The sequence below is a fragment of the Oncorhynchus keta genome, chromosome 18, assembly GCF_023373465.1.
Source record: "Oncorhynchus keta strain PuntledgeMale-10-30-2019 chromosome 18, Oket_V2, whole genome shotgun sequence".
NCBI classification, from domain to species: Eukaryota; Metazoa; Chordata; class Actinopteri; order Salmoniformes; family Salmonidae; genus Oncorhynchus; species Oncorhynchus keta.
In genome coordinates, this window is record NC_068438.1 from 26,608,715 (window position 1) to 26,632,513 (window position 23,799).

Here is a 23,799-nt window from a genome sequence, read left to right on the forward strand (position 1 = left end):
GTGGAGCTGTATGCTGCTGATGCATGGCTATTCTACACCACAGGCACTGGACACACTGAATAGTTTGTTTAGCAATAATTTGTTCCATGACATCTACAAAATGTGAGATGAATCTCATATACTGTAAACGGTTCATTAGCCATCAGCATTGTACTGAATGCTATCACAGCACATTTAGAAATGTAATGTGTGTCAGAATCTGACCTTTTGGTGAAAAACGGTAGATTGTACAATTGTTCAATTCATTGCCATAATCATGCCCCATTTAGAAGTAAATATAGTAAGGTCCCAGTGTTCAGTGTGGAACAGAGAAGTATGATTAATCTAGCCATAGATCAGGCCCACTCATAAACATAGACCAAGAGTTAGCACCAGGAGCCTCCTTGATAGATTCATGAGTTAATTACAGTTAGTATATTGAGCGGGAGTTTAGGCCAACATTCCCCACCGTCCTCTCCTCTCAGATGCCATAGCATGCCCTGGTGGTAGCCTGTTCCCCTGATGGGGGAGAGATGATGGATTCTTCACATAAAGCCTTCTCAAGAGCCAAAGTCCCCAATTACTGTATATGCCTGTGTGGAGTGGAAAAATATAGCATTACGAATCTGATCATCACTAATTAAACCAGAGGGAATTAATCCAAGGCTGAGGCAGCCAGCACATGATTTGTGTTGGGCTTGGAAAATAATTGGTAAAGGAATGATAAGGAGAGAGAATAATACCAGAACAGACTGAAACCATGAGCTGTGGCTGTAGCTGTGTTGTTAATAGCAACCTTTGTTAAATAGGAAAACTCACATTGATGGTATTTATTGAATTACTGTAACACAATACGTATAAGGTAGTTGAACATGAACATAAAATAGCACTAAGCAGCTATTGTAAATGCCTTGACAACATTATGAATCTGAATATCAACAATACTGATGATGACCATTATAAGGGGGATAAGCTTTAACTGGACATTGATTTCAATGTAGACTTGCATTAGTGTGTCACCATACACATTTTACCAGTCTACATGGGCACCATTTCTGCACGTTCCTGTTGTTTTCTTAGTTGCATAAATCATGAGACTGTTGGCATGACATGCTTTTATTCGCTTTTAACCTGTCACTAAAAGGCAGACCCCTGAAATAACCAATTTTGTTATGAAGTTTTATTTAATAGCTTTGGTAATTAGACACAGAGCTAGCTTTTAGTTGGTTCCTGCACACTTTTGCTTACTATATGAGAGTGATTCAGTTTGGTAATGCAGCCCGCAGGAACACATGTTGACCTTCATACAGGCACTGGATTGGCTACTCTGAATTTAGAGTTGTGTGTTATGTTTGCCCGTCTAGCTGCTGATTTGAGTCTAAATGAAAAGCTAGTATAGATAGATTCATCTCATTTAACTCATTCAACTAAAAGCAGAATGATGTGGGGCATGGGCATGGCCTATCAAGCTACTTAATACTGAGCATTACAGCTAAGGCTTTCTATATGCGCAACAAGGCCACCCTGCATTTTGTTTAGTAAAGAAACATGCCATGTTATTATACAAAAAATAAACCATCTTATTTATTTAACCTTTAAAGTCTTGAAGGATGTATTTCAGGTAAACCTACTGCAGCCAATTCATCATATGTAACTGACACAGTTTCAGCAATTAATAAATGGGTTGGTTGTTTAGCAAGAAATTTGACACATGCCAACTATGGGACAAAACTGACAGGGTTTTATAAGCTATATTTTGTCTCCAATATTCATTGATAACATAAATACATTTACACAATGAGCACTTGTTGTCTCTCAAATACATTATTGCAGTTGTTAGTTAGCTAGCTAGCGAATTTTAGCAATATTTTATAATGTTTTAGCGATAATACAGTAGAAGGAATAGAGCTAAACTAACTGGTAGGCTATTGATAGATGTAACATCAGTCGAAACACCTCAAAACAGGACACGGTATCAAGAACAAGATAAAAAATAGTTGAAACGAGCCTCATACGATTCCCCACATGGCAGCCTCTTGTTATTGTTGCCAGCTATGTGGCCATCCAGAATCATAACAACACATGGCCTTCTGGCCCATTGAAGTGTGCGCATCGTTGTAGTGACGTTGTCAGCTAACCTGTCTAAAGATAGATAATGTAGAGTTGAAGCATTTGCTCAGAAACTTCAAAGTGTACTCTGCACAGACTGGGATTAAAACATTTTGAGAAGACATGACATTTAAAACCCCTTGGTGAAATACCAAATAAGTGTCACCCTAGACATAACTATTAATTAAGTAGTCCTATTTGTTTAGTTCATCCAGAGGCCTAACTGAAAATGACTCGTCTTAAGTTTAAGTTCACTTCTTAACGAGGGGCCTCTGACATTTCAATGCTCATCTCTCCATACTCCACTGTTTTTGCCATCTCAAATAACCGACTGGTTGGCATATTTTTGTCAGCCCTTTTACCTCTGCTGTCCTTGTACATCAGTGGTGCTATCCAATATACAGAGTCACATTCCAAAGCGCTGGAGGGAACAGAAAAATGACACTCGCAGATCATTGTTGACACAGCATTTCTGCATCTGCTGATGCTACAGAACAGTATACTGTCACTGTCTCGGCTGGAAGATGACTTTGCAGAGAGACTCATCGTTGACTTTGATCACATGCCCTATTCTGGCTATTCCAACACTCAGAGGTGAATAATCTAGTCAGGATAATCTATTCTTGCCAGTCATCATCACATCGAGAGATAGCTATCTAATTTGAATGTCTGTAAATGAGACTAGGATCGTCAGATACATACAGTAGAAGGAATAGAGCTAAACTAACTGGTAGGCTATTGATAACAAAGAAGAATACACCATTCCATTATATACTGTACCTCTCCAGTGGCACTGCCAGACAGTGCAACCATGCCAACAATACCCTTCTGGACCAGGTGGCTCACTAATTTCAGATGATGATTCCATAATAAAACCCTTTGTTTCCATGAACCCTCTGTCTCCAAGCCCTATCCCTCCATGACCCTTGCCAGCTAGAGCATAGTGATAGGATCACACAATCAAGACAGCGGGACAATTGTTCCTTCCTTCACACTGTCCATTACAGAACTTATATCTGTTCTGTGGGAGCTGGGAGGCTGTAGTCTGTTTGGCCAGGAGTCTAAACCATGGTGCACCCAAGGGACCCAGTAGCACTAATGAGAACCCTAGGGGATGCAGAATTACCAGAGGAAATGGATCCAATTAAAACGCCCAGCTGTACATTTCAGGGGAATGAGATGGAACATTTCCCTTTAATTAAGTTATTGGGGGTTATGGATGCTAGCACGGCGACTGTAATCAGGTGCCGTCAGCACTGCATTCAATCACACAATCCTTTATCCGCAGACCTGGGACTTTCTCCTCCGATTAGTCCTCCTGATTGGGCAATTCAAAGGTTTTTTTCCCCCCTAAGCTGCATGGTTTGTCACACAAAAGTCACACAAATCCACTGATTTGGAATCTGTTTGAGATATTAATCCTATGTCACATTGAAATATGACCAATGCCACAGTGACAATGTGTGATCATTGTGGTTATAATGCAGTCACCTGTTTTCTTCATCAGATGCCATCTACAGTTGAAGTCAGAAGTTTACATACACCTTAGCCAAATACATTTAAACTCAGTTTTTCACAATTCCTGACATTTAATCCCAGTAAAAATTCCCTGTGTTAGGTCAGTTAGGATCACCACTTTATTTTAAGAATGTGAAATGTCGGCGTAATAGTAGAGAGAATGATTTATTTCAGCTTTTATTTGTTTCATCGCATTCCCAGTAGGTCAGAAGTTTACATGTACTCAATTAGTATTTGGTAGTATTGCCTTTAAATTGTTTAACTTGGGTCAAACGTTTCCACAAGCTTCCCACAATAATTTGGGTGAATTTTGGGCCATTCCTCCTGACAGAGCTGGTGTAACTGAATAAGGTTTGTAGGCCTCCTTGCTCGCACACGCTTTTTCAGTTCTGCCCACAAATTTTCTATAGGATTGAGGTCAGGGCTTTGCAATGGCCACACCAATACCTTGACTTTGATGTCCCTAAGCCCTTTTGCCCCAACTTTGGAGGTATGCTTGGGGTCATTGTCCATTTGGAAGACCCATTTGGGGTGGCAGGGTAGCCTAGTGGTTAGAGCATTGGGACTAGTAACCAAAAGGTTGCAAGTTCAAACCCCTGAGCTGACAAGGTGCTCCAAATCTGTCGTTCTGCCCCTGAACAGGCAGTTAACCCACTGTTCCTAGGCTGTCATTGAAAATAAGAATTTGTTCTTAACTGACTTGCCTAGTAAAAAAATTTGCGACCAAGCTTTAACTTCCTGACTGATGTCTTGAGATGTTGCTTCCATATATCCACATAATTTTCTTTCCTCATGAGGCCATCTATTTTGTGAAGAGCACCAGTCCCTCCTACAGCAAAGCACCCCCACAACATAATACTGCCACCCCCATGCTTCACGGTTGGGATGGTGTTCTTCGGCTTGCAAGCCGCCCCCTTTTTCCTCCAAACATAACGATGTTCATTTTGGCCAAACAGTTCTATTTTTGTTTCATCAGAACAGAGGACATTTCTCCCAAAAGTACGATCTTTGTCACCATGTGCAGTTGCAAACAGTAGTCTGACTTTTTTATGGCAGTTTTGGAGCAGTGGCTTCTTCCTTGCTGAGCGGCCTTTCAGGTTATGTCGATATAGGACTCGTTTTACTGTGGATATAGATACTTTTGTACTTGTTTCCTCCAGCATCTTCACAAGGTCCTTTGCTGTTGTTCTGGGATTCATTAGCACTTTTCGCACCAAAGTACATTAATCTCTAGGAGACAGAACGCATCTCCTTCCTGAGCGATATGGCGGCTGCGTGGTTCCATGGTGTTTATACTTGCATACTATTGTTTATACAGATGAACATGGTACCTTCAGGCATTTGGAAATTGACTTGTGGAGGTCTACACATTTTTTCTGAGGTTTTGGCTGATTTCTTTTCATTTTCCATGATGTCAAGCAAAGAGGCACTGAGTTTGAAGGTAGGTCTTGAAATACATCCACAGGTACACCTCCAATTGACTCAAATGACGTCATTTGATTTTCTGGAATTTTCCAAGCTGTTTAATGGCACAGTCAACTTTGTGTATGTAAACTTCTGACCCACTGGAATTGTGATACAGTGAATTATAATTGAAATAATCTCTCTGTAAACAATTGTTGGAAAATGACTTGTGTCATGCACAAAGTAGATGTCCTAACCGACTTGCCAAAACTATAGTTTGTTAACAAGAAATTTGTGGAGTGGTTGAAAAACGAGTTTTAATGATTCCAACCTAAGTGGATGTAAACTTCGGTCTTCAACTGTATATTATGTCTATGCACATACTGTACATATGTGTCTGAGTGGGTGGGTGGTGAGTATAATAAGAGTTATATTCCCTGAAAATGTTACACTGTCAATTTCCTGTTAATCCTGGTCATAATCTGTTCCTGGATTGACACAAATGATACTGGCAAGTTTACTATGTGACCCTTCGGAATAAAGTTGCCTCTTTTAGCTTGATGAATTAATGCATCTATTTTGAGTATATGGTTGACCCCATGGCCCTAACCTGTTAGACTAGAGTAATGATTCGTGCTGTGGTATTGATTGAACTCATTGCAGACAAGTCAGTGCAAATCGTTCATACAGTTACAATAATGTACTAATGCTGTATGTTTAAGGGTATTATGTGGCCACTGACAGTATGCACTGTTTAAAGATGACAGCTGTGGATATGTTCTATTGCCCAGCTCAACCTTGTCTGGTGGGGAATGCAATAGTAGAATGCACACATTAGGCAGGGGAATGGCTTCTATTCTATCACATGCTGCCTTATTGTGGTAAAGACCTTTACTCTGGGAATGAAAAGGGTCTGCTGCTGCTCAAGCATAGATTGTAATTCCTTCTTCAATTCACAGGGCTCAAACTGAAGGGCACATATTGATTTGACACATCTCGGGGCGAGAGGAGATTCAAGGCTTCTCCAGGCTCAACAATACACAGATCCCTGAGTTATGAGGAAAATCTCCACGGTTCGAATTGATCACATACTGTTCCTCTCTGCCTCATAACCAGAACAATCAGTTTCCGTTCCGTGTAAGTGTATAGGCCTATGTGTATGTAGTGTACCTTAGTCTAACTTTAGATTCCATATTCTTCATCCTAACTCTGACTCATTAATAATGTCACAGTTTGTTTTTTATTCCAACAGATACACTACATTACAGTCACAGTACACCTGTAACAGTTCATTTGAATTGGAAAAAAAGCAACGCATATCATGCGCATGTCATGCGTTGCTTTTTTTTCCAATTCAAATGAAATGTTACAGGTGTACTGTGACTGTAATGTATTGTATCTGTTGGAATAAAAACCAATGTGGTAATTGGTTTCCAACCCTACTGTGTTGTATAAGTTTAGTAATCACTTGGGGCCCGAGAGCCAATCCCTTGTTTTCAAACAGCATAAACTGTAACATAGTGGCCTTAGCGGGGATTGTTACTGCTGTATTGCCGCAGGGTGCACTGCACTGCTGCCGAAAAGTTGGGCATCCATCTCCCCCGGTTGGCCCCTACGGAGATGCAGAAAATCTGGGAGTTTGTGTTTCAGATGTGGCTGACTGTCTCCATCCCTCCCCCTTCTGACTGGTGTGATGGTGGGCTGTGAGGCTGTGATCTGCTACAGTGTGATTAAGTCGCTTCTTGCAGCAGGTACATGAGATCTCACAGGCAACGCCTCACAGCACAGCGCCTCAGCAGAGGGCTAGTTATCTCATCTTCCAGGGTTCACAGTGTGCAGGTAGTGTAGCATACTGCCAGCCAACTAGTTCTGGGGTAAATCCATGCAGCACCGCCTCACATAAAGTAGACTGAACATGCTTACACCTTATTTGGTTCATCTTGATTTATACTGTTGTTTATGGAGGAGTATGCATATTCAGATACAATATTATTGAGCATTATTACTTTGCATACATGTTATTTGCATAGCTAAATCCATAACATGCCATGACCATGTACTGTACATACCGTATGTGACGTTATGGTACAGTGCCTTCAGAAAGTATTCACACCCCTTGACTTTTTCACATTTTGTTGTGTGACAGGCTGAATTGAAAATGTATTAAATTTAGATTTTCATTACCTTTTTAATTTAATTTAATTTCACCTTTATTTAACCAGGTAGGCTAGTTGAGAACAAGTTGTCATTTGCAACTGCAACCTGGCCAAGATAAAGCATAGCAGTGTGAACAGACAACACAGCGTTACACATGGAGTAAACAATTAACAAGTCAATAACACAGTAGAAAAAAAAAGAGTCTATATACATTGTGTGCAAAAGGCATAAGGAGGTAGGCGAATAATTACAATTTTGCAGATTAACACTGGAGTGATAAATGATCAGATGGTCATGTGCAGGTAGAGATATTGGTGTGCAAAAGAGCAGAAAAGTAAATAAATATAAACAGTATGGGGATGAGGTAGGTCAAATTGGGTGGGCTATTTACCGATAGACTAAAAGAAGGGCACCTATTGGTAGATGGGTAAAAAAAAGAAGTTATTAATTATACTGTGGATAATGTATTAATACACCTAGTCCCTACAAAGATACAGGCGTCTATCCTAACTCAGTTGCCGGAGAGGAAAGAAACCGCTCAGGGATTTCACCATGAGGCCAATGGTGACTTCAAATCAAATCAAATCCAATTTTATTTGTCACATACACATGGTTAGCAGATGTTAATGCGAGTGTAGCGAAATGCTTGTGCTTCTAGTTCCGACAATGCAGTGATAACCAACAAGTAATCTAACTAACAATTCCAAAACTACTGTCTCATACACAGTGTAAGGGGATAAAGAATATGTACATAAGGATATATGAATGAGTGATGGTACAGAGCAGCATACAGTAGATGGTATCGAGTACAGTATATACATATGAGATGAGTATGTAGACAAAGTAAACAAAGTGGCATAGTTAAAGTGGCTAGTGATACATGTATTACATAAGGATGCAGTCGATGATATAGAGTACAGTATATACGTATGCATATGAGATGAATAATGTAGGGTAAGTAACATTATATAAGGTAGCATTGTTTAAAGTGGCTAGTGATATATTTACATCATTTCCCATCAATTCCCATTATTAAAGTGGCTGGAGTTGGGTCAGTGTCAATGACAGTGTGTTGGCAGCAGCCACTCAATGTTAGTGGTGGCTGTTTAACAGTCTGGTGGCCTTGAGATAGAAGCTGTTTTTCAGTCTCTCGGTCCCAGCTTTGATGCACCTGTACTGACCTCGCCTTCTGGATGATAGCGGGGTGAACAGGCAGTGGTTCGGGTGGTTGATGTCCTTGATGATCTTTATGGCCTTCCTGTAACATCGGGTGGTGTAGGTGTCCTGGAGGGCAGGTAGTTTGCCCCCGGTGATGCGTTGTGCAGACCTCACTACCCTCTGGAGAGCCTTACGGTTGAGGGCGGAGCAGTTGCCATACCAGGCGGTGGTACAGCCCGCCAGGATGCTCTCGATTGTGCATCTGTAGAAGTTTGTGAGTGCTTTTGGTGACAAGCCGAATTTCTTCAGCCTCCTGAGGTTGAAGAGGCGCTGCAGCGCCTTCTTCGCGACGCTGTCAGTGTGAGTGGACCAATTCAGTTTGTCTGTGATGTGTATGCCGAGGAACTTAAAACTCGCTACCCTCTCCACTACTGTTCCATCGATGTGGATAGGGGGGTGTTCCCTCTGCTGTTTCCTGAAGTCCACAATCATCTCCTTAGTTTTGTTGACGTTGAGTGTGAGGTTATTTTCCTGACACCACACTCCAAGGGCCCTCACCTCCTCCCTGTAGGCCGTCTCGTCGTTGTTGGTAATCAAGCTTACCACTGTTGTGTCGTCCGCAAACTTGATGATTGAGTTGGAGGCGTGCGTGGCCACGCAGTCGTGGGTGAACAGGGAGTACAGGAGAGGGCTCAGAACGCACCCTTGTGGGGCCCCCGTGTTGAGGATCAGCGGGGAGGAGATGTTGTTGCCTACCCTCACCACCTGGGGGCGGCCCGTCAGGAAGTCCAGTACCCAGTTGCACAGGGCGGGGTCGAGACCCAGTCTCGAGCTTGATGACGAGCTTGGAGGGTACTATGGTGTTGAATGCCGAGCTGTAGTCGATGAACAGCATTCTCACATAGGTATTCCTCTTGTCCAGGTGGGTTAGGGCAGTGTGCAGTGTGGTTGAGATTGCATCGTCTGTGGACCTATTTGGGCGGTAAGCAAATTGGTGTGGGTCTAGGGTGTCAGGTAGGGTGGAGGTGATATGGTCCTTGACTAGTCTCTCAAAGCACTTCATGATGACGGAAGTGAGTGCTATGGGGCGGTAGTCGTTTAGCGCAGTTACCTTAGCTTTCTTGGGAACAGGAACAATGGTGGCCCTCTTGAAGCATGTGGGAACAGCAGACTGGTATAGGGATTGATTGAATATGTCCGTAAACACACCGGCCAGCTGGTCTGCGCATGCTCTGAGGGCGCGGCTGGGGATGCCGTCTGGGCCTGCAGCCTTGCGAGGGTTAACACGTTTAAATGTCTTACTCACCTCGGCTGCAGTGAAGGAGAGACCGCATGTTTTCGTTGCAGGCCGTGTCAGTGGCACTGTATTGTCCTCAAAGCGGGCAAAAAAGTTATTTAGTCTGCCTGGGAGCAAGACATCCTGGTCCGTGACTGGGCTGGGTTTCTTCTTGTAGTCCGTGATTGACTGTAGACCCTGCCACATGCCTCTTGTGTCTGAGCCATTAAATTGAGATTCCACTTTGTCTCTGTACTGACGCTTAGCTTGTTTAATAGCCTTGCGGAGGGAATAGCTGCACTGTTTGTATTCGGTCATGTTGCCAGACACCTTGCCCTGGTTAAAAGCAGTGGTTCGCGCTTTCAGTTTCACGCGAATGCTGCCATCAATCCACGGTTTCTGGTTAGGGAATGTTTTTATCGTTGCTATGGGAACGACATCTTCGACGCACGTTCTAATGAACTCGCACACCGAATCAGCGTATTCGTCAATATTTTTATCTGACGCAATACGAAACATGTCCCAGTCCACGTGATGGAAGCAATCTTGGAGTGTGGAGTCAGCTTAGTCTGACCAGCGTTGGACAGACCTCAGCGTGGGAGCCTCTTGTTTGAGTTTCTGCCTGTAGGCAGGGATCAGCAAAATGGAGTTGTGGTCAGCTTTTCCGAAAGGGGGGCGGGGCAGGGCCTTATATGCGTCGCGGAAGTTAGAGTAACAATGATCCAAGGTTTTACCACCCCTGGTTGCGCAATCGATATGCTGACAAAATTTAGGGAGTCTTGTTTTCAGATTAGCTTTGTTAAAATCCCCAGCTACAATGAATGCAGCCTCCGGATAAATGGTTTCCAGTTTGCAAAGAGTTAAATAAAGTTCGTTCAGAGCTATCGATGTGTCTGCTTGGGGGGGGATATATACGGCTGTGATTATAATCGAAGAGAATTCTCTTGGAAGATAATGCGGTCTACATTTGATTTTGAGGAATTCTAAATCAGGTGAACAGAATGATTTGAGTTCCTGTATGTTTCCTTCATCACACCATGTCTCGTTAGTCATGAGGCATACGCCCCCGCCACTCTTCTTACCAGAAAGATGTTTGTTTCTGTCGGCGCGATGCGTGGAGAAACCCGCTGGCTGCACCGCATCGGATAGCGTCTTCCCAGTGAGCCATGTTTTAAAACAGTTACAGAGTTTAATAGCTGTGATAAGAGAAAACTGAAGATGTTAGTCCACAATAACCTAAATGACAGAGTGAAAAGAAGGAAGCCTGCACAGAATATGCATCCTGTTTGAATTAAGGCACTAAAGTAAAACTGCAAGAAATGTGGCAACGAAATTAACCTTATGTCCTGAATACAAAGTGTTATGTTTGGAGCAAATCCAACATCACTGAGTACCACTTTACATATTTTAAAGCATGTTGTTGGCTGCATCATGTTATGGGTATGCTTGTCAAAGAATAAGGAGTTTCTTTAGAATCAAAATAATCAGAATCAGGCTAAGCACAGGCAAAATCCTAGAAGAAAATCTGATTCAGTCTGCTAACCATCAGACACCGGGAGACAAATTCACATTTCAGCAGGACAATAACCTAAAACACAAGGCCAAATATACAGTACACTGGAGTTTCGTACCAAGACGACATTGAATGTTCCTTAGTGGCCTAGTTACAGTTTTGACTAAATCGACTTGAAAATCAATGGCAAGACTTGAAAATGGCTGCTTAGCAATGATCAACAAACAACTTGACAGAGCTTCAATATGTTTAAAAAATAACAATGTGCAAATATTGTAGAATCCAGGTGTGCAAAGCTATTAGAGACCTACCCAGTAAGACTCCCAGCTGTAATCGCTGTCAAAGGTGAGTCTAACATATACTGACTCAGGGTTGTGAATAGTTATGTAAATGAGATATTTCTGCATTACATTTTCAATAAATGTTCTAAAGTTTCTTAAAACATGTTTTTTAGGGTATTGGGTATAGATGGGTGCAAAATAAATAATGAATTCAGGCTGTAACACAAAAAAATATGGAATAAATCAAGGGGTACGAATACTATCCCCACATAAAAGGATCTCTCCCAAGACCTGAGTAGAAGCACTCTAAAGAATTCTCCAGGTCTTAAATAATACAGTAATAATTGTTGTTTGACCATTGATAATAAAAAGTGCATATGTTGAAATGCATAAATCTGCTTATGTCACGGTTTTCATATGGTGAAGGAGAGTCGGACCAAACTGCAGCGTGTATATTGCGATCCATGTTTAATCAAACAACGTAAACACGAATAAACACAAACACTACAAAACAATAAACGAAACGAAAACAGCCTATACTTGTGTCAACTAACACAGCACAAGGCCATCAAGACACTCAGGACTATCACCCACATTACAACCAAAGAATATGGCTGCCTAAATATGGTTCCCAATCAGAGACAACGATAAACACCTGCCTCTGATTGAGAACCACTTCAGACAGCCATAGACTAACCTAGAACACCCCACTAAGCTACAATCCCACTAAGCTACACACCACATACAAAAACCCATGTCACACCCTGGCCTGACCAAATACATGAAGAAAAACACAAAATACTACGACCAGGGCGTGACAGCTTATGTATTTTAAGGGAATTTCCTGTATATTACAAAATGGCATGAATACACAATTCAGCCTTCAAACTACTGGAAACTGTCACGACTTCCCCCGAAGTCATCGATCCATTTTTCATTTTCCTTTTGTTTTTCTTGTCTCCCCACACACCTGGTCTCAATTCCCTCATTACATATTGTGAAATTTTACCCTCTGTTCCCCCCATGTCTTTGTGAGGAATTGTTTATTGTAAGTGCATGTGCACGTTTTCTCTGGTGCGCCACGGGTTTTGTACCCATTTGTTTGGTTGTTCTGGTTTCCGGTGAATAAAACTGCTCCGTTGATTACCCAGTTTTGCTCTCCTGCGCCTAGACTTCCCTGCCACCAGTTACGCACTCCCTTACAGAAACAAAGTTTGCTGGATGTTATGTGCGGTCAGAGAGTGCGTGGGTCATTATAAACACACAGTACATCACTTTTGATGGAAATGCCAAAGAAAGTGTCAACCAATCCATGCGTTTCCATTTCTCGTCCAAAACAATTTGCAATGTGTGACAGACCATGTGCCACTCTTGCCATAGAAAATAGCAATACAAAATGTTTTCATGGCTTAAAAATGACTAGTTCAGTTGTTTGTTTGGAGCTTTACACTCCATCTCCTGAACTTGAATTAATGCTCGAGAAAATAACCATAGTGTGTTGACTATAGTGTAGGTGGAAAATCCCTCTTAATTAATATTAAAGTACATTACCCTAACCCTAACCCTAACCCTAACCCTAACTCTAACCCTAACCCTAACCCTAACTCTAACCCTAACCCTAACCCTAACCCTAACTCTAACCCTAACCCTAACTCTAACCCTAACCCTAACTCTAACCCTAACCCTAACTCTAACCCTAACCCTAACTCTAACCCTAACCCTAACACTAACTCTAACCCTAACTCTAACCCTAACCCTAACTCTAACCCTAACTCTAACCCTAACCCTAACCCTAACCCTAACTCTAACCCTAACCCTAACTCTAACCCTAACTCTAACCCTAACCCTAACCCTAACCCTAACCCTAACCCTAACTCTAACCCTAACCCTAACCCTAACTCTCAAATTCAAAGACTTGCCTATGGATGCTATGACTGACCATCCATGAGATCAAAATAATTGTTTTTACCATGTTTTGAGGCTATAAAGTGTTTGTTAACATTAAAGATGCGGTTGTGTAAAAGTTTATGGACCTGTATTTTTCCCGATCACAGAGAGAAATACAACGAAAGCTTTTGGGGGCTGAGCTCTCACTCAATAATTTACGTTCCAATTTCTTATTCTACAAAAACCTCTGTCTCTGGGGTGTTTATCATCCAGGTCTCGGGAGAAACTTTGTACAATCCAGCAGAATGAGAAATGCTGTTGTATTTGACAGCAATTCTGCTGGGGTGGATGTGGCCTAACCTAAGGAAAAATCTAAGTATGACAGTATTTGTGTTGAGGGGATATCATGCTGTAATATTTGAGACTTTAGAAGCAGCATTATAGAGGGGTAGCCCTCAAGATTCCCCAAAACCAGCTACCAACATATGAGTGGTGAGGAATGACTATGCTATCAATCTGTATTCTTGTCATTGTAGAGGTAAAAACACTTCGAGTAATGTCACGATACTCAATTATTTTGTTGTCCTTCTATAAACCATGATTATTTATTTAACAGGATTTACTCCAACATGCTTTGGTCAGAGCGGGACAGAAGCAGAGATAGTAGGGTTCGCGGGGGTCTGCAGGGCAGCTGTCGTATTTCTGCTGTTAATTAATAAGCAGGGTTGCTGAATGGTTGCAGGCTGGGCTGCCAGGAAGCTGCACCCCTCACTCTCCTACTATCTCTCTCTATCTGCTCTGACACAGTGGGGGCGGATGTGTCTCTGTGGTCCTCTTCAGAGCTGGAAAGGACATCCTCTCAGTTTAATTCAGCCCAACTCCGGTCTCCCGGTGCTCTAGGACTCAGTGTGTGTGTGACAGCTCTCTCTCTCTCTCTCTCTCTCTCTCTCTCTCTCTCTCTCTCTCTCTCTCCTCTCCTCTCTCCTCTCTCTTCATTTCATTTGAATCTGTCAGTAGGTAGCAGTAATGATTATTTCAGCATCTCATTTCACTGGGCCCACAGATTGGTAGAGCTAAGCTAGCCCTCACAGCAGCCAATCACAGTCTGTAAATCTATAACGGGAGACTACCTGATTGGTTGGTCTGAACTAATTGAACTCCCACCTATTTGGGGAATGAGAATGTCATTTATAGCACATTATTTCACAGCACAGACAATATGTTCTTTGCCTAGAACGGAATGTACCTACTGTTGTAAAGATATTAAAACACTACTGCGCTTTTTCATTACAGTGTAATTACTTTAGAAATCACAATGATCTAATCCAGAGCCAAACAACACTCAACAGGAAGTCACATAGGTTTTGTGTGTGTAATAATACAGGAGACAAGACAACAATGAAAAAACTAAAAAACATTGATTGCACCATAAGGAACAATACATCCGATATCCCGTTGTACCCTTTGTTTCTAACAATGAAGATCTCACCTAACAGTAATAGTAGTTGTCTCTCAGGGTACTGCGGTAAAATTATTTATGTACATTTTGTAGACAGCGTGCTGACGAGACTTGTTTCAGCATTGTTTGTTTGTATCAGGCAAGGCAGAGGGAGAATGAGGAATGCATTCATCTGGCCCAAGGCTTTTAAGTCGAAAAGCACAAAAGACGACAGGCAGCACCCACAGGTGTTTCCCTCCACCAGCTTGCTCACTCCTCCCTCCTTCCACCTCTGAAGTTTATATTTTCTGCTTTTCCATCCCATTCACCCTCACCTTCCATTTCCTTCCAGACCTCCTTCTCCTCTCCCCTCTCAAGCCGACATCTACCTATTAAACTCGGAGGTATCTGGCTCTAATAATACGGCATCAGGGTCGGGGGCTCACAGATGGTTGAAATAAGTGGGTCTGTCAGATCATTTCGCCCCTGTCGTTTGGAAAATGACCAATGCCTGTGGCCAGAATGGCAGCTTTACCTCTGGTGAGAAATGAAGATTTATGTCAACATAGAGCAATGAATATACTCACAATCAACAGTGTTCTGCCCGTCTGCAGCCAGCAAGGATCTCGTCAGTTTTTTTGTAGTGTGGCTTGCTAGTGACCCTGGCCTCTTAAGTCCTCATACATCCCTTAATTGGACAAACTTGGAGGGCGGTAGTTATGAGCGCTGTGGCTGGTGATGAAGAGGAGTGGATCTTTTGGCTCTGGAGTGTAGCAGGGCTTGCAGGACGGCTGGTGGTATCCAGACCATGTGCACTGTCACGTCGTAAGGGCAGGCTCCTACAGAAACATGAAGGGAGAGCAGGGAGTATTAGAATGGCCCTTCTCATTATAAAACAATGGGTCTTATTGAAGGGGTGGTATGATGGCGCTTCAGTGGGCAGAGGTTGGGAACGACATAGCTGCCATTGGGTGGATGTTTTACTCAAATGATGTAGAGATACATTTTAGTTCACAGACATGCATGCAATGAGGACTATTTACATAGTTTGTCATGTGGGTGTGGCTAGAGAACAATGCCCACGTACAGTTATTCAGGACCCAAGTGGATATTGGCTTTGACATTTTGAAGGGGAAGTGCTGATTGTCAACCAACTTCCATGAATTTATTTTTGGATAAATCATTTATTGGTTTGTTTCACCAAGGACAGGAAAACAGAATCCTGATGGGACGTTTACAGGACAAACCCACAGAAAAAGCCAAGCCATCCAAATAGAAATCTGACAAGTTATTCAGACTATTATCTATAAATAGCTCTTCCTCTGAGTGTCGCCCCTGGGGAGCAACATTGAAGATGTCCATTTCTGAAAAACAAGACTAACACGCCAGCTGCACTTCTGCCCGATTCTCAGCAATTTCTTCACACGCAAGGGATGCTACCCAACCCTTTTCATTATTAATGAGAGCTGCTCTGTATTTTGCGCCAGCCACAGTATTATTTCGGCTGTGTTTGTCCGGAGGCAGTCACTGCCATAGAGGACGGCTGAATGATGCCGCATGTGAAAAATAAGGGTGGCTGAAAACCAACACAATTACAGCTTATTGACAAGACAAACAACAGATGCTGTGCAATGACATGCAGCTGCTATAACCCTGATCTAAATCCAATAAGATAAGATTACTTATACTAACCCAATTGATCTCAACCATGACCAAAATATGATTTGTTTTTATCCAGCTAGCTAATTCCCAAACACGTAGTTTGACTCAAGGTCCTCCAATGGCAGGAGAACAACACACAGTGCCTTGCGAAAGTATTCGGCCCCCTTGAACTTTGCGACCTTTTGCCACATTCCAGGCTTAAAACATAAAGATATAAAACTGTATTTTTTTGTGAAGAATCAACAACAAGTGGGACACAATCATGAAGTGGAACGACGTTTATTGGATATTTCAAACTTTTTTAACAAATCAAAAACTGAAAAATTGGGCGTGCAAAATTATTCAGCCCCTTTACTTTCAGTGCAGCAAACTCTCTCTAGAAGTTCAGTGAGGATCTCTGAATGATCCAATGTTGACCTAAATGACTAATGATGATAAATACAATCCACCTGTGTGTAATCAAGTCTCCGTATAAATGCACCTGCACTGTGATAGTCTCAGAGGTCCGTTAAAAGCGCAGAGAGCATCATGAAGAACAAGGAACACACCAGGCAGGTCCGAGATACTGTTGTGAAGAAGTTTAAAGCCGGATTTGGATACAAAAACATTTCCCAAGCTTTAAACATCCCAAGGAGCACTGTGCAAGCGATAATATTGAAATGGCAGGAGTATCAGACCACTGCAAATCTACCAAGACCTGACCGTCCCTCTGAACTTTCAGCTCATACAAGGAGAAGACTGATCAGAGATGCAGCCAAGAGGCCCATGATCACTCTGGATGAACTGCAGAGATCTACAGCTGAGGTGGGAGACTCTGTACATAGGACAACAATCTGTCGTATATTGCACAAATCTGGCCTTTATGGAAGAGTGGCAAGAAGAAAGCCATTCTTAAAGATATCCATAAAAAGTGTAATTTAACGTTTGCCACAAGCCACCTGGGAGACACACCAAACATGTGGAAGAAGGTGCTCTGGTCAGATGAAACCAAAATTGAACTTTTTGGCAACAATGCAAAACGTTATGTTCGGCGTAAAAGCAACACAGCTCATCACCCTGAACACACCATCCCCACTGTCAAACATGGTGCTGGCAGCATCATGGTTTGGGCCTGCTTTTATTCAGCAGGGACAGGGAAGATGGTTAAAATTGATGGGAAGATGGATGGAGCCAAATACAGGACCATTCTGGAAGAAAACCTGATGGAGTCTGCAAAAGACCTGAGACTGGGACGGAGATTTGTCTTCCAACAAGACAATGATCCAAAATATAAAGCAAAATCTACAATGGAATGGTTAAAAAATAAACATATCCAGGTGTTAGAATGGCCAAGTCAAAGTCCAGACCTGAATCCAATCGAGAATCTGTGGAAAGAACTGAAAACTGCTGTTCACAAATGCTCTCCATCCAACCTCACTGAGCTCGAGCTGTTTTGCAAGGAGGAATGGGAAAAAATTTCAGTCTCTCGATGTGCAAAACTGATAGAGACATACCCCAAGCGACTTACAGTTGTAATCGCAGCAAAAGGTGGCGCTACAAAGTATTAACTTAAGGGGGATGAATAATTTTGCACGCCCAATTTTTCAGTTTTTGATTTGTTAAAAAAGTTAGAAATATCCAATAAATGTCGTTCCACTTCATGATTGTGTCCCACTTGTTGTTGATTCTTCACAAAAAAATACAGTTTTATATCTTTATGTTTGAAGCCTTAAATGTGGCAAAAGGTCGCAAAGTTCAAGGGGGCCGAATACTTTTGCAAGGCACTGTACATGTACACTGTTATTACTCACTGATGTATACTATTTGCCATTCAAATTCTGATACTCATAAATACAACATTGATAACACAGCACTCAGTGAATGAACAAAGACGCTGAATGAAGTCAAGATGGTCATCTTTGTGGCTTTTCTAAGCTTATTCAAAACTTGGTGAACAGTGACAACCAGGTGGTGGTATTCCCACTATGGTCCTGTTCACCTCAGCTGACCACTCTCTCTGTCCCTCCAGTCTCCCTGCTGACAGAGACAAATGAACTGCGCAGACCCACTATGGTATGGATGAATCAACAACATCTCGCTCTATAACCCCTGTCCCCCCAGCTCTCTCCCAGTCAACCCCGACACCCATGATGACCCCTGACTTTTCTTTTACAGACCTAATTCCAAACATGGATGATATCAGTGGCCAACTAAGATGACAGAAAAAGAATGAGACTCAATAGGCGTAGCCCTATATGATAGAACATTCTAAATATGTTTCTTCTGCAAGTCCATTGTGATCCACAGGGATCTGTGGGCTTGTTTTTGCTTTGCGACAAAAGCTGTAATTATGTAGAAAACAATCCATGACTTCAAACAGTCTGGAAGTGTAGCTGGTATTAGCCCATGGGGTCCACTCCATTTTAATTCAGACTCTACCTGATGTTGCTGCAGGGAGCGGTCTAGAGGACAAAGCACACCAGAGCTTTCTGGCCCTGGGTAAAATTAACACCAACTGCACAGAACTCTGGGACGGAACACTGTGTGATCTTGTACACAGGTCTGTCTCAAACAGTTACTTCCTCTCACCATCACCATGGTAACCACTTTCAACCTTTGATGGGCATGGTCTCTGGAGGGTTTTGGAGGATTTCCTAAGTCACAGTCTTCAGAATGGCACACCGATAATCCTGCCCTTCTCAAAGCTGCTCATGCGGATAGAACCTCGCTCTGTATGGAACAGTCACACAAGCCTTCTAAGGCATACGGATACACTTAATGTCATCGGCTTTCATAGGAGAGACCCTGTGGACCAGAATGTATATTGTAGGAGTTTATTCAGTGAGTGGAAAATGCAACGGTGATGAATAACAAAGGCTGACGTCTATTGAATCTCTGATGCAGGGGTAAAGTGATGCCTGAGATAATGATAGGGGTGGCCCATGCTGAAGACATCTGTCATTCAAGTGAATTTGGGTGGGTTTGTAATGAAAGATAATTAATCACGCCTTTGAGCACCGACTCTATTATTAATTCAGGCGTGCCCATGCTGAGTAAATGTTTCTTTATTCTCTCATAAGTGGTCAATATTAATAATGCACAAAGGGCCAAGTTCAGCATCCGTCTTTGCAAAGTTCTTGCGTTCGCAAAACGAAAAGGTTTCGCTAGACCATCAATGGTAATTGGAGGTGCTGTGGGCTTGGGATTCTGTGGTTGGGAGGGACATACAGATGTAGGATCTTAATCTAATCATCCTGTTGCAGGATAACCTTTCCTGCTATATCAAACTGGCTCAAATTAAGATCCTACATCTGTAATTGGAGGTGCTGTGGGCTTGGGTTTCTGTGGTAGGGAGGGAGGTAGTGGCTTGATCGATCCATAGGATAGCTGAAGGTAAGCACCAGGCAGTTCGTCCTCTATCTAAAAGCTCTCTGTGGAGGTTAAGAGAGAGGCTCCAGCGTAGCTGTCCTCTCACACACTGGAAAATCATCCAAGTTGAGGGTCGCCTCTGCTCAGGGCCTGAGCTACACACGGACCCATCCAATTAAATGAAATCATAATTACAGTAATAATTGAGTTGGATGGAAGCTGGTTCTAATTATCTCCACTACTGTCATTTAAAGATGCTTTTAATTATTACTTGTAAATTATATGACTTAAATCACATTAGCGCCTCACTTGAAATGTCTATGGTTTATAGCGTAATGTCTTAATCCTGATTACATTTTAAGAATATTAAGTGTATGAAGCAAGATTGTTTGTACACCATCTCCCAATGAAGATATATGTTTTCTGCTCTACATGACATTAAAGAGTGATCATGCTGTGTTTCCTTTCTTCATTAAGGCTGTGGTGAATGGCCTCCTGTGCATTCTTTGCCTTGTTTATGATTTACTGAAGAAAATAAGAAATCTGTAGTGAGCTCCCCGACCAGACCAGACCAGCCATGGTTGCCATGGTGACATGTTACCTCTCACTGTCATCTTTACGCTGTCATTGGGAATGCTTCTCACTCAGAGGTTTAACCACAACAACCATTTACCATCTAACTGATTGTCTTCATCATCACCGGACCCCCCATGTTAGTTTGTGGCGGATAGGAAAGGCAGAGGGCAACAGCACTGTTTTCATGTGTGAAAATCCAAAAGGACAATGCCTCTAATCTCTGTGGAGTCTTTTTCCCTGGCACCTCATGTAATGCCATTTGGTTTTGAGATGGCCGGTAATTGCTTACAGGTACAGATGATCTCACCTTATGCACCATGGAGAATTGGAACAGTGAGGATCTGATTGAGGGCAGACCCATTCAGAGGACGAGCATATTCGTCATTTATGGCCACTATGTAAATGAAAAACACCATGTACTGAACATGTACGTCCAGTTTCCCTATCATGCCTTGGGCGCAATACAGCATCTGTATAGAATACAAAATCATTTCATGGAGAATTATGAATTGGAGGAACAATGAGGTGGATGATAAAAGTCCTATGCATGCCCCTCATGCACATTCATGTCGATGCCCGTACTCATACTTAAAGGACAGTAGACAGTGGACTTGGTTTGTCTTATGATATTTCCTCCACTCTATCAGCACTTGTCAATGTTGTTGGGTCCAGCCCTATGACCACTAATGTGTGAAAATGAATAAATGTATCTGCCGCTGACCATGCCAAAATCTCCTCTTTAATACCAGATTAGAGAGAGGCTGCTATTAAACCTCCCCGGCTGTGGGCACAGCAATGGCAGGCAGGGAGAGAGGTAGGCACGCAGGGAGGGAGAGAGGCAGTTAGGGAGGCAGGCAGGCAGGCAGGGCCTGGTATTAGCAACACCAAACACGCTCCCTTCAGGAGGTTGGCAAGTAGTCAGGCCATGGCTCTAACCAACTCCCATCCCCTGCTCTCCTCTCTCACCCAGTCCTCCTCAGAGAGGGCTCAGGTTCTGCCAAAGACAGAGGACAGGAGAAGGTTGTGGCATTACAGCAACCCCTCACCCCACACACGCACACATGCACACACACACACCCACCTATTCCCTTCCTCGTCTCCTCTTCTGTAAAAAGATATGCTGATCTGCGCATAGAAATCCAAGCCCAAGGCAGAACAGGAGAGTGGTTCAGTATAGCGGTAGACAGGATCCTGCTGCAGATCCTCCTTAGGGTGTAAATAAATAATAGCCCCTGGATGTACTGTATGCAGTGCTTGCTTTAGGAAGAAGGTCAGCTACTCTTGAATATTATACAAAATGCCCAACACAATATCTGCTAAATACATAAATAGCAACAGCCTCAAGTATGTGCGTTAATTTTGCACAACGGCACAATGACCCTTAATTATTTAATCCATTGGTGCGGCAGATTTAATTTCTCTATAAAACCAAAGAGTGTTGTGAATGTTTTCAGTGCCATTAATGTAACAGCTCTCTCAATCCCAATGTGAAGTAAAATAAAGGGGTTCCTAAGAGCACTTCCTGAGGATGGCGAACTCCAAGGAGGGAAGGACTGTATGGTCATTTCCTTTACAGTAGCAGACTGGCAGTGCACTGCAGAGCCAGAGCCCGACCTTTCAGTCTATCCCATTCATCTGCTACAGCTGTCACTCAACCGTTCAGGTTCATTCTGTAGCTGCAAGGGGTTCAATTAATCTTGGCAAAATGGGAGGACGGCTCATTTTCACCCTTGGTGAGTAGGTTACAGCTCTTCTGGTTACTTGGCTGTTTTCCCTCTGCATGTTTGTCCCTAGGCGCTATGCAGCCAGAATAGCAAGAGCCTTCAGCAGCATCGTCACCAGCCACTTTCAGAGGGACTCAGAAGGTGATGACATGCTCTGGGATTCGATTTTAGTCCCCTGCCTGTCCGGAATGTTTACGAGGGTACCATTATTGGCTTCAATAATAGACCTTTGGGAACAAGGGGAAATGGTGTTGTGAAATTGAGAGCTCACCTTGACATATTTATCACTTTATCTACCCTAATTAGTCCTTCACAGCGCTACATGATTATCATTAGAGGTAGAAGGCCACTCCAGAACAATTTTGTTTTATTACTTGTGGAGAGACTTTGTGGTCTACTGGTCTGTCATGCAAAATACATGGCCATTGGCCAAAACCACACTCAGATTGAAGCAACAGAAGACCAGTTATGTCTCTGTTTGACATGGATTATGATTTGGGTTGACTTCTTTGTCTTAAAGTACACTTCCTTTATAAACTCAGCAAAAATACATTTCCTCTCACTGTCAACTGAGTTAATTTTCAGCAAACTTAACATGTGTAAATATTTGTATGAACATAACAAGATTAAACAACTGAGACATAAACTGAACAAGTTCCACAGACATGTGTCTAACAGAATTGGAATAATGTGTCCCTGAACAAAGGGGGGGTCAAAATCAAAAGTAACCGTCAGTATCTGGTGTGGCCACCAGCTGCATTAAGTACTGAAGTGCATCTCCTCCTCATGGACTGCACCAGATTTGCCAGTTCTTGCTGTGAAATGTTACCAAACTCTTCCACCAAGGCAACTGCAAGTTCACAGACATTTCTAGGGGAATGGCCCTAGCCCTCACCCTCCGACCCAACAGGTCCTAGACATGCTCAATGGGATTGAGATCCGGGCTCTTCGCTTGCATTGGCAGAACACTGACATTCCTGTCTTGCAGGAAATCATGCACAGGACGAGCAGTATGGCTGGTGGCATTGTCATGCAGGAGGGTCATGTCAGGATGAGCCTGCAGGTAGGGTACCACATGAGGGAGGGGGATGTCTTCTCTGTAACGCACAGCGTTGAGATTGCCTGCAATGACAGCAAGCTCAGTCCGATGATACTGTGACACACCACCCCAGACCATGACGGATCCTCCATCCCCAAATCGATCCCGCTCCAGAGTACAGAGCAACGCTCATTCCTTTCCATGATAAACGCGAATCCGACCATCACCCCTGGTGAGACAAAACTGCGACTCGTCAGTGAAGTCCACTTTTTGCCAGTCCTGTCTGGTCCAACGACTGTGGGTTTGTGCCCATAGGCAACGTTGTTGCCGATGATGTCTGGTGAGGATCTGCCTACAACAGGCCTACAAGCCCTCAGTCCAACCTCTCTCAGCCTATTGAGGACAGTCTGAGCACTGATGGAGGGATTGTGCGTTCCTGGTGTAACTCGGGCATTTGTTGTTGCCATCCTGTACCTGTCCCGTAGGTGTGATGTTCGGATGTACCGATCCTGTGCAGGTGTTGTTACACATGGGCTGCCACAGCGAGAACGATCAGCTGTCCGTCCTGTCTCCCTGTAGCGCTGTCTTAGGTGTCTCACAGTATGGACATTGCAATTTATTGCCCTGGCCACATCTGCAGTCCTCATGCCTCCTTGCAGCATGCCTAAGGCACGTCCACACAGATGAGCATGGACCCTGGGCATCCTTCTTTTGGTGTTTTTCAGAGTCA

At 43.0% G+C, this 23,799-nt stretch overlaps 1 protein-coding gene across 2 annotated transcripts in view; it reads right to left on the bottom strand.

Annotated features, from left to right (window-relative positions):
* Window positions 1–23,799, bottom strand: part of LOC118397531 (galactosylgalactosylxylosylprotein 3-beta-glucuronosyltransferase 1-like) — a 106,789-nt gene that overhangs the window by 24,674 nt on the left and 58,316 nt on the right. For both annotated transcript variants that reach the window (XM_035792405.2, XM_035792404.2), the window contains exon 2: window positions 15,308–15,559. The gene's annotated coding sequence lies outside the window, so the exon portion shown is untranslated. The remainder of the gene's footprint in view (window positions 1–15,307; window positions 15,560–23,799) is intronic.